At 51.7% G+C, this 8,403-nt stretch overlaps 1 non-coding gene across 1 annotated transcript; it reads right to left on the minus strand.

The window, feature by feature from the left end:
• Nucleotides 1-4,303: 4,303 nt before the first annotated feature.
• Nucleotides 4,304-4,457, minus strand: LOC112340664. The gene has a single exon (XR_002990220.1). It is a non-coding gene; the product is annotated as a 5.8S ribosomal RNA (ribosomal RNA).
• Nucleotides 4,458-8,403: the final 3,946 nt, after the last annotated feature.

An 8,403-nucleotide genomic window follows, 5' to 3' on the forward strand; every position in this document is an offset into this window, starting at 1 on the left:
GTCTACATCCGTAACTGGCCGAGCAACGAAGCTGCTGTTAAGCAGCATATCAATTACCGGGTCCGAATGGCAGTACAAAATTGCCAAACCACCCCGATGGTAGATGTGATGACCACCCCTGAGGCAAAGCGGCAATTAGAGTGGGTACATAAACACTTGTACATCAGTGGTGCCGATAAAGCGGCCAACACACCCACCTTCTTTTGCAAAACGTTGGCCCGGGAGCAAGCGCTTGCACGGATGAATAGTGACGACTTTTCACTAGTAGTCTCGGACAATAATGTCCCTGAGACGCCGGAGCAAGTTGTAAAACAACTGCTTGGTGAACCACCCTTACAGGAATTCCCGCCACAAAAACCAGATCTCCCTTACCTTATGGGAATCTATAAAGCGCACAAGAATAAAATGCGCTGGTTAACGAATGCGGACGGATGTGTCTTCTCTGAAATCACACTTTGCCTCACAGCTATCCTGAAAGGAATACAGGAGGCGCTACAAAACGTAGCCGATGATTTCTATGCACGGGCAAAATTCTTTGGAGGAAAAACGAACGCGTGCTGGATCCTTGGATCCACACAGGAGTTCGCGATTAATCTCCCCGACAAGATCACTACGATCTATACGGGAGATATCACAAAGTGCTACAAAGCCATCCCCCTCGAGGGAGATCAAGGCCTCACGACAGCCATGACAAACCTCGTCAATCTGGCTTTCGTGCACCAAAACCACCTCCATAAGGACCTTTTTCTGATTCAAAAGAAGAACGGCGAGCTTGAGGCCAAATGGAAACCTCTACGCCACTCATCAGTGAAGGCCACCAGAATGGATCCAACAAAAGTCATCGAGCTAAATCACTTCATTATCCGGAACACATACGTCCGGCTGGGTGACAGAGTATGGAGACAAGTCCGAGGGATTCCTATGGGCTTCTCATGCTCGCCTCTGTGGTGTAACCTGTACCTATTCTATTTCGAGTATAACTTTATCACTCGACTCGCTCGTCTAGGCCGGTATGATCTGCTGCGCTTATTCGAACATACGTTCCGATACATGGACGATCTGGTGTCAATGAATAACCCCATGATCCTCCGATTCCTTGACCCCGATCAAGTCGAATCCGAAGGAAATCCGTTCTGGATATATCCATTACGTTTCCTGGCCATGCAGAACGAGATGGACAATCCATTCGTGAACACGGACGGCTCGCTCGTGAATCTGTCCGCTCACTTTTTGAGCCTTCAGATTCAGATCATACGAGTTGATGGTACCTTCTTGACCACAAAATATGACAAGCGTCGATCACTTCCATTCAAAGTCTCGCTGTACATTCATCGAGATTCAAATCGGCCCATTGCAAACTCATCCAAGGTGATCCTGGGGCAAGTCTTTGCGCTTTTCTATCTGATTAATACCGCCGGTGGTGTCGTCCTCGAGATTGATAATCTCGTTGAATGCTTCGTGGAAAAAGGATTCCATCGCTATGCATTGAGACGACTCATCCTCAGTGGTCTGGATCGTATCATTCTTACCAGCCCCCTGACACCGGTACAAGCAGTCTTGGAAATTCTCTTTGACATATGGAGAGAACCAGCCAATAGGCCACCACAGCTCGACGACTCAGCAATTTCAAGCTGAGCACCAGGAACTCTGTCCTCTAGACAGGACGATCCATCAATTTAGCATCATATCGAAACATAATAGATTCGATATTTATGCCGTTTTGGATTGTGAACAACAAAAGAATTAGTTCCCCCAAACTTACCATGCAGTCCTTGGTTACGCGCTGAACTAAAAAACGCAAGCGCACCCTTGACTACAACTGTGTTTTGATTGATAAAAATTAAAAACCAACACAAGTTGCTGTTCTCTCACTCTGAGACAGATCCCACGCCTTAACCACAGCAAGGTCCTCCTTAAAAACAAAAATTTTTTTTTAAGGGAAACCTTACTTACAGAAAACTCTGTTTTCCCAGGAATAAGCTAATGGGATACATGAGTAGACGTGGCATGGTAAAAAACAAAACCTTGGATTCCTCACAGAATCTCGCGCGAAGAAACACACTGTACGGATCGGCAAACCTAATTACAAGCTATAGCTATTCGACTTCATGGCTGCGGGCGCTGGATTTTCTCACACCGAAAGGTATGAAGCGACGGGAAAAACCCTAACGTTAGGGTTTCTCGCTTGCATCCGCCGCCGCCGCATTCTCCAGGAGCGCATCCACAAGCAGAGCAATCTTGGGCCGCTGCAAGGCTGTGCACTAGCACAACCACGCACACTTCTCGCCCACTCCAGGATCAACAGCCGCTTCGTTGCGCACCGCAAGAATGAGCAGCGCCAACGAAGTGCTTGTTTGGGGATAGCTCAAAACGAGCTTGCGCCCACCACTAAGGTCGCGAGGAATCTCACTACCGCTTTCCTGGCCACGCAAAAACGGGTACAAACGATTCGTTTTGCTGCGTTTTTTTACCCTTGGCCTGTAGGAATCCCTCTTGGCCAGAGCGCTGGAACTAAACACCACGGCGACACAAGGGGTTCTCACTGACTCTGCCCAGGTAGTGCTTGTACTCTCGACTGTTCCAGCTTCTAATCATCCGCTTAGAAAAAAGACGGGATGACAGCGACTGGTCCAGACGGCGAGATCCATGAGTCAACGGATAGCGATCAGGTTGAGCATGTTCCTTAGCTCTAATCTTTGGAAGTCACTTCTGATGTGCGGCCCGGACATGTACCTGAGTACATTGGCTCGCGAGCATCAGTCGTGCAAATCTCAGTTCAGTTTTGAGACCTAGCTGTGTACTTTCACAAAATGAGAGATAGAGCTAGTGGAGATTGCATTACTAATCCTCGTCTTCCATGATACAGGTACCCCCCGGACACCCAAACCGTAGGAGGTGACATAGGAATTGTCTAGGGAAATCGTTATGGTCGTGGTCGGTACCGGGTTACCGGGCGGATGATCCTATGCCTCGGACGAATGTACCAAAAACGGCCTAGTCGATCTGCTTAACCAAAAATGGCCCACTTGGAGCTCGCATTCACGGCCGGGGCTCAACAGAGCAACCCCGGCTGCTTTACCTATTTAAAGTTTGAGAATAGGTCGAGGGTGTTTCACCCCCGATGCCTCTAATCATTCGCTTTACCCGATAAAACTCAGCAAGAGCTCCAGCTATCCTGAGGGAAACTTCGGAGGGTACCAGCTACTAGATGGTTCGATTAGTCTTTCGCCCCTATACCCAAGTCTGACGAACGATTTGCACGTCAGTATCGCTACGAGCCTCCACCAGAGTTTCCTCTGGCTTCGCCCTGCTCAGGCATAGTTCACCATCTTTCGGGTCCCAGCAGGTATGCTAACACTCAAACCCTTCTCAAAAGATCAAGGTCGGTCCGTGGTGCACCCCCGAAGGGGATCCCACGAATTAGTTTCCTTTCGCCTGTACGGGTTTAACACCCACAGACTCGCATACATGTTAGACTCCTTGGTCCGTGTTTCAAGACGGGTCGGATGGAACGCCCAAGTTCCAGCATCTGGCGGGGCACCGGAGCACCCCACCATTTTCAGAGGCAGCGGCGGCATTGGCAGGGAGCCAGAGGCTCACAAGCCGTTATCCCGCCACGTCCTCCCATGCTGGACAGCCCCTTGCATTGCTTGGCAGACCAGCTCTCGCCGTTCCACACACAACCAAGGGGCGCACAAGGCATCCATTCGCTTCCCTCCCAGCAATTTCAAGCACTTTTTAACTCTCTTTTCAAAGTCCTTTTCATCTTTCCCTCGCGGTACTTGTGCGCTATCGGTCTCTCACCAGTATTTAGCCTTGGATGGAATTTACCACCCACTTAAGGCTGCATTCCCAAACAGCCCGACTCGCCGAAAGAGCCTCGTGATGCAGCAGGGTCCGGGCTAGACGGGGCTCTCACCCTCTCTGGCGTCCCGTTCCAAGGGACTTAAACCCGGTCCGCTGCAGAGGACCCTTCTCCAGACTACAATTCGGGGTGCAGAGACACCCCGATTTCCAAGCTGGGCTCTTTCCGTTTCGCTCGCCGCTACTAGGGAAATCCTTTTTAGTTTCTTTTCCTCCGCTTAGTGATATGCTTAAACTCAGCGGGTTGTCTTGCCTGACCTGAGGTCGTGCACATGAGCGATTCGCCACTAGGTGGGGTGCGTGCCATCGATGCCACACGGACAAGTCGGGGGCCACACCATCCACATGCAATCAAGCCGACCGGAACACAAGTCCACGGACGGCCACATTCGCCCCACGCTCACACTCACAGAGTGCGCATGAGGCAGCAAATGGTTGCGGACGCTCAGGCAGGCATGCCCTCGGGATGAACCTCGGGCACAAGTTGCGTTCAAAACTTCGATGATTCACGGAATTCTGCAATTCACATCACGTATCGCATTTCGCTGCGTTCTTCATCGTTGTGAGAGCCTAGATATCCGTTGCTGAGAGTAACATTTTGTTTTTTTGGCCCGACAGGACCACAAGATCAAAAACAACTAGTTGATAACAATCACGGCCTCCAAGTGTGCCACATCCCCCAGCCGATGGCTGGGGGATGGTGGCACAAGTGGAAGGAGGAGGCACACATGCACAAGTTGTAAACCCCTTGGTTTGGACTTCCCGGGTGGTCTCCCAGCCCAGTACTACTCAAGCCCAAGGTCGCTTACCAAGTGCATGCGGCCAGACCGGGTGTCCCGGCCAGCCATGCCTCCGAGCATGGCCCCTCGGGGTACAATATAATGTTCGCGGTTTACAGTTTACAGATGTGTGTCAATGATCCTTCCGCAGGTTCACCTACGGAAACCTTGTTATGACTTCTCCTTCCTCTAAATGATAAGGTTTAATGAACTTCTCACAGCGTCGCCGGCGGTGAACCGTCAGCATCGCTGCAATCCGAACACTTCACCGGATCATTCAATCGGTAGGAGCGACGGGCGGTTGTAAGCCACAAATTTTTCCTTTCCAATTTGCCAGCTTACCTCGCCTATCCGACCAACTCCGCCTTGGCTTGTGCTAAGTTCCCTCGCCAAGGTTCTCGCCTATGGTGCCAGCTCCTACTTGGTTTCAGCTACTTACTGCACGAGCAACGGAGTGTTAGCCATCCATCTACGGATTCCCAAATCTCTCCCAATCCCCCTCCCCGGGTTAGACTGGACTTAAGGTTCGGCTACACTCCCCGCAGGCACAAGCAGCCAAGCACACCAAGCCTCCAGATTCCTAACACCCCAAGGTACCACAAGGCTTGATCATGGGACCCTCTAAATCCCAAGCCTTGGGTGCAGCACTTGCTTCGGGACGTCGGGGTGAAACACCGTGGCCTAACGGCCCGGTATGGGTACCTCTACCCCCCCACTTCCATCCCGAAGGAAAGGCCCAAGCCCCCGGAAGGGCGAGGACCAATGAGCCACAAGGTACTCAAGTGGGGCACCACTCCACCTGAGCCGGGAGCACCGCAATCGGTTTCCCTTTCGGGAGTGGGAGCTGCTCTTGAGCACTTCCTTGGATGGCCCCTCCGGCACCAGCCAAGTCCATGCTCACTCCCACCCAAGGCCCCTCGGTCCCAGTCCCAACCTCAAGTCGGTTTGGAAGCCCAACTGGAGAGTCCCTTCTAAACTGGTTCCTGGACCTCACTATCCCTACTATACTTTTGGAACCCCCTGCAGCCCCCCCCCCCTGGGAGACGCACGCTTTGGGCTTTCACCCCTTGACCCGTATTAGTATTTGGACTTAGTCTCTAGCTCGATCTCGGACCCGATTTCGGATCCGACTTCGGATTCGGGTTCGGACTCGATCACGGACTCGATCTCGGACCCGACCTCGGACCCGACCTCGGACTCGACCTCGGACTCGGTCTCGGACCCGATTTTGGATCTGGACTCCGTCTCGAACTCGGTCTCGAACTCGGACTCGAACTCGGTCCCCGAGTCGGTCTCGGACTCGATTCCGGACTCTATCTCGAACTCGGTCCTAGAGTCGGTCTTGGACTCGATCCTCGACTTGGTCCCATCCGATGAACTCTTTGTCATTTCGGTCAAGCTTTTGGGGATCCTTTAGCCTATGACATCTCGGGGAGTCGGTTCCTTACAACTCCACCACCCATAGAAGAAGTTCGATGCCCACATCGAACGTCTCGTTTTATCCTACGACTTGTTGTCCATGTCTCCGGGGGCATCCCCCCACTTAGCGGTGTGCCTAAGTTAGCCTCCCCGGCCAAGAGCCCATGACAACGGAATATAGGTGTCCCTATATTCCTCACTTCACCACGCCCTAGTATAGGGTCGGGACTTGAACCCAGCCTTGCTTTACTAGGGGGTTGGGACTCGAACCCAACCTCCGTAGAATACGTCTACGGATTCGACATCCCCGCGGGGAGTCGGGCGTAGTGCCCTACGCCTGGTCGACCTATCCAACCCATGCTAATTAGCTTACCTTTGGCGCGCCTTCGGGTCCCAACATATGCCATTTGCTCAACTTTGCAAATTAATATTTTTAATTGAATTTTGCATAAGTACATAAAGTTCTGCCTTGCAGAAATTCCTCCACTAGATCTCGTGCGTTCGCTAGGTTCTCCTCCGGTTCCCATGTTGCTTCGCAGTGTGGAAATCCTTTCCACTTCACATGGAACTCTCTCACCTCGCGTCCTTGTCGCTTGCTCTTGCGCGCATTGAGGATGGCCTCGACTTCGTATTCCTCTTCCCCTTGGATAACCTCAGGTAAAGGTCTCACTTGGTCCTTGCGAAGCGGATCCTCAAAGTACGGCTTGAGTAAGTTCACGTGGAACACTGGGTGCATCTTCCCCATCTCTCGAGGAAGTCGGAGTCGGTAAGCCACTTTACCGATTCGTGCCTCAATTTCATAAGGCCCCGCGAACCTGCTTAAGGAACTCAAGATCAATTCATTTACAGGAATACATGCGTCTTTACCTTTGGGTCAACTTTCGGCTGATCCAGCTTGGTAGTCTGAGGTTCTTGGTGTTCAGCCACACCTTCTCCCCAGCTTGGAACTCCACATCCCGACGCTTTTGGTTCGCGTACTTAGTTTGCCTTTGTTGAGCCCGTTCCAAGGAATCCCTCACTAGATTCCAAATGTTGAGTCTTTCCGCCGTGAATGCCTCACTTGCGGGTAACTCTCCATGATACTCGGCCACGCCGAGTTCCACAGGACCTTCAATAGCTCGCCCATTGATGACTTCCCATGGACTCACCCCGATGCTTGAGTGTGGTGAGTTGTTATAACACATTTCCGCAAGTCCCAAATGACTTACCCAGTCGGTCTGGTCTCCCGAGACATAGCATCGCAAATAATCCTCCAGCTGCCTATTCACCCTTTCCGTTTGTCCGTCTGTCAAGAAGTGTTAGTGCCATCAATCTTGACTTAATACCCATTACCTGTCTGTGGGTGATAGGCTGTGCTGAATTTCAATTTGGTGCGATACTGTTCTAGGAGTGTCCTCCAGAACCTACTAGTGAAGATCTTATCTCGATCTGAGATAATCTCTTCCGGCCTTCCCCGCACTCGAACCACTTGTTCAAAGAACAGCTTCGCCACACCTTCCGCATCCACGTCCGTTGTGGTGGGTATGAAATGTGCCATCTTTGAAAATCGGTCCACCACCACGAATATCGCATCGAACCCCTCGCTTGGGGGTAGTCCCGTGATGAAGTCCATCGTAAGACATTTCCACGGGCGATCTGGAATTGGGATGCTTTGCAACAAGCCCCCACTAGCCTTAGTCACGGCTTTGACCTGCTGACATGTTGGACATGTCTTTACATAGTCTTGGACGTCCTTAGCCATATCTGGCCAATGGTACTTCCTCTTGAGTAAGCCCATCGTCTTGGGCACTCCGCCGTGTCCCGCAAGAGGTCCGTCATGACACTCTTCTAAGGCCACCTTCCTTAGTTCCCCTTCTGGAACATACACCCTCGTTTGCTTGTAATAAATGAGTCCGTTGCGTTCCGCATAGCCCGTTTTCTCTTCCGTTGGCAGCTCACCTCTCTGGTGAGCTTCCCGCGCCTCTAGATTCCTCAGCAACACTTCTTGTGCTAGACCATCGTTCTCATATGCTGTCCGCACATCGTCCCAGAAGGTTGCTGTTGCGCTGGATATTGCCAACTTCAAGCTCGCTTTTCGACTTAGCGCATCCGCCACGATGTTGCTCTTCCCAGGCTTGTACAGAATTTCGCAATCAAACTCGGCCAAGGCATTGGCCCACCGACCTTGTTTCCCTCTTAGGTCGGGCTGTGACAAGAAGTGTTTCGTTGCCACATTGTCCGTGTAAACCTTGAAGTGTCTCCCAAGGTAGTGTCGCCACTCCTTGAGTGCCTTGACCACCGCAAACAATTCCTTCTCATGGGCAGGCCACTTCCGTTGAGCCTTGTCCAGCTTCTCGAGAAG

Source organism: Selaginella moellendorffii, unplaced genomic scaffold, assembly GCF_000143415.4.
Source record: "Selaginella moellendorffii unplaced genomic scaffold, v1.0 SELMOscaffold_68, whole genome shotgun sequence".
In the NCBI taxonomy this organism is placed as follows: domain Eukaryota; kingdom Viridiplantae; phylum Streptophyta; class Lycopodiopsida; order Selaginellales; family Selaginellaceae; genus Selaginella; species Selaginella moellendorffii.